Raw genomic sequence first — 3,930 nt, forward strand, 5'->3', positions numbered from 1 at the left:
ACCCTCCCCTGCCTTTTCCTCGCACTTATACAAGGCAGAGGGACGACACGGCTTGGGAGAGACCCCAAGTAGGATTCCTCCTACTTGGGTGCCCCCTTGGCTGATCCTCCCTCCCTCCCACCTATATATATATGTGGGAGGGGGGCGCCTAGCACAAAACAGACAATTGCCTAGCCGTGTGCGGCGCCCCTCCACCGTTTACACCCCCGATCATATTTTCGTAGTGCTTAGGCGAAGCCCTGCGGAGATCACTTCACCATCACCGTCACCACGCCGTCGTGTGATATGTCTCCATTGGATCTACTTTTCCAAACACTTTTGCCCTTATTTTGGACTCTAACTTGCATGATTTGAATGGAACTAACCCGGACCGACGCCGATTTCAGCAGAACTGCCATGGTGTTATTTTTGTGCCGAAATAAAAGTTCTCGGAATAACCTGAAAATCCACGGAGCAACTTTTCAAAATTAATAAAAAATACTGGCAAAAGAATTAGCATCAGGGAGCCCACACCCTGTCCACGAGGGTGGGGGTGCGCCCCCTCCCCTAGGGCGCACCCCTTGCCTCGTGGGCCCCCTGGACGTCCATCGACCTCAACTGCAACTCCATATATTGGCTTTCACGGAGAAAAAAAATCAGAGAGAAAGTTTCATCGCGTTTTACGATACGGAGCCGCCGCCAAGCCCTAATCTCTCTCGGGAGGGCTGCTCTGGAGTCCGTTCAAGGCTCCAGAGAGGGGGATTCATCGTCGTCGTCATCATCAACCACTACAAGAAATATGTCAACTTGCGACCATCACTATTGGTCACTGAAAGGTCATTGTTTTTCATTTGCGACCTTTTTGTGACCAAAAACAGAAGGTCAAAAGCTGGCAGTCGTAAACTAAAATTAACGACCTTCTCTATGATATGTAAAAGGTCATTGGTTCTTCGACCAAAATTGTGGTCACTAGCAGCCTCCCCAAGCCACATAGGATCCAGTGTGGCAAGCTGACGTGGATAAGAATCAGCCCGGTCCGATTAGGTGTCTATATGGGCCGAGCCCATTAATTCAACCCATTTATATTTTTTTCTTGTCAATTTTCGCTAGCTACATGGGCCTAGCCCAACAATTTGGCCTTTTATATCCTAGAATGCAGCCTTTTATAATCTACTGATTTTCTATTTTCAGCCATTTTATTTTGCAGCGGGTCTGACTTGTCATGCTTAGCTCAAAATTGGTCCCACACATAAGAAATTTCGAAATTTGTCAAGCAACAATTATAACTTGCACCCACTTGTCAGGTTTCCATTTCATGGGTATTCAAATCACATACACAATCATTGTTTCGAACAGACGATTAATCTATTACACGTTACAGTATATTACAACCCAGATATGCCTACAACTGCCTATACAATTACAACACATAATATGCTACTCTTTGCTGATATGCTTCACAACTTCGGACATGGATTCGCACTTCACCTATGCAAAAAATAAGAATGAACATATAAGAATAAGAATAGGTATAGAACATCAAACAGTAGCCAATGAGGGATCCAATAACTTATAATCAAGAATTGACAGCAAATGCCATGTACATAAATAGTATGACTAACACTAACCAGCATGCGTTCATGGAGTGACTAAAATGTTCTCACTAGCTAGGATTCTTTTGGTATATAATATACTGACATGTGCAACTCTCTAAATTGATCATAGAAACAAAAACTGTAAGAACGAGTTTCAGAATCCAGGCATGTCAAAATTTTAAGCACCAGCAGAATAGATCTAACAAACCAGACCATGATCATCATGCATCAGGATTTATGGTTCTAGCAAAACAGTAAAGAGATGGACATACACGCATCAAGCATAGCAGCTACTACAATAAGAGGTCTAGATGCTCCAGGAACTGCACTTCGGCAATTGTGCAGTAGCTAGGGATTGAGGAGGATGAGCTTGCTGTATCCATTGTACCTGGGTCATATTTAGGTACACAATTATCTAATATATCAACATTTAGTTACCATGAACATAAAACAACGAACTTGGATAAGCATTAGCGGTGTAGTATAGAATGTATCACTGTAGCTTTGGGAAATAGTTAAGTCTTGTGGGTATCTAGTTTACTTGCATATGGCCAACACTAACCAATATGAGTTCTTTCAATAAATAAAAAGTACTCAGTAGCTGACAATGTATAGTTTACAAATATAAACCGAAGATTTAGCAAAGGCATGTTGATAAAACAGTGAAAACAATGGTATTTGGTATACTGCCATGCATGAGCACTTCTTAATATTTATATTCATCATCACAGCAACCTATAACCACCTATGCTCGTTGTTACAAATCTATGCATAGTTCAAAAGCTCGATTTTCAAACATCAAATGTATCAGAATAATCATATGAATCATCATTTGCTCAGCCCATCTACCAAGTGCAACTACTTCATCATTCTAGGTAAATTAAGATGTTAAATGACTAAAACTAGTAGTATGGTACAATCATATGGTACTGGTTAAAAAATGTGACCAGAGGACTACACTTGAACACATCACATGCAATGCCTACTGGAAGGAGCAAGTGTATAGAAGAAAACAAACATTAGACAGGCTGGCCATCAGTCTTAAAAACCTCGATTTTGTATTCCTCAAAGAGAATATCAGGAATATGTTGTTGTAGCATCATCTGACCAGCCAATCCATCATTAACACACATGCACACACAAAGCAGAGAACGATTTGAAATCAAATGCAAGAATTGCTGCAGCACATACAACTAGCATGTTACAGTTTGTGGGTGATGGGGAAAATCATGTGAAGTGCATAAATCACATAGGGGTGTGTACAATACACACCATCTTTGACAGCAAGCAAAACAGACAAGAATAGAGCGTGTCAACTACTGTAAAGCACAATCACTGGCATGGTGGTGAGAGAAGTTTCCAGACGCCAACCATTCTTCTTGCAGGTGTTGGACGCCCCCGCCTTGTAGCGTGAGTGGAGGTAGCACGCAATCTGCACAACAAAGCACCAAAAACAACATCAATCCCCTGCGTCACAGTCTCACAGACAACCAAACCCTCTTAATCCTAAAAACAAAAAAGGCGTCAGCACCACCGAGGAGGAGGACGCACCGAGATGAAGGTGAACTTCTGGGGCGGCGTGCCGATGCCGATCTCCCTGAAGTACTGTCCGTTCATGTAGTTCTTGAGCGACACGATGTCACCCTCCTCCTCATAGCAGAGGGTGCCGGCTACGCCGCCGCCGAGGAGGAGGTGCTGCTGTGCCTCCTCGCCATCGGAGAGGCGCGTGGCAACGTGGCTGTTCTGGTTGATGGGGTGCTTCTTGACCCGCTTTCAATTCAATAGATTCTGCACAAGTGAAATCAAAAGCATGAGACAACATATTAAGCCATAATCTTAAAATCCAAATTTCACATGAACTAACGGGAAGGACAACCACATGGCAACAACAATTTGAAAAGGGAATCAAGTACTACTGAAATATAATAACTTAGAAAGCATCAACAATAAGCAATATGATAAGTGGTAGTTCTGAAGTATAGAAAGATGTCAAAGTGACAGATACATCATCTACTTATTGGCAACACTCTGCCAGTGCCATGACGTGTGCCCAGGTAATTAGCTTAGGCAACACTCTGTTATTATGTCAGGTGCTCACCAAAAGGCCAGACACCTACAGGGTTGCCACATCCACCGTACTTTTCCCTTAGCCCACAAGCTACTGTACTAATTAAGATATACGTACTACTCACAGGAAAAGAAAAGCAAAGAAACCTAGCTCACACATAGGATTCCTATTACATACTTACATCTAATTAATCGAACATGCCCATATGAAATGCATAATCTAGTCCCATGTAAGTAATGGGTGTCCCAATATTAATCATGCGTCCCCACATGCATTTAGTCTTACAGT

General features: G+C 42.5%; 1 pseudogene; it reads right to left on the minus strand.

Annotated features, from left to right (window-relative positions):
• Window positions 1-2,603: 2,603 nt before the first annotated feature.
• On the minus strand, window positions 2,604-2,683 carry LOC119282886 (annotated as a pseudogene).
• Window positions 2,684-3,930: the final 1,247 nt, after the last annotated feature.

This window comes from Triticum dicoccoides, chromosome 3B (assembly GCF_002162155.2).
Source record: "Triticum dicoccoides isolate Atlit2015 ecotype Zavitan chromosome 3B, WEW_v2.0, whole genome shotgun sequence".
Taxonomy (NCBI): domain Eukaryota; kingdom Viridiplantae; phylum Streptophyta; class Magnoliopsida; order Poales; family Poaceae; genus Triticum; species Triticum dicoccoides.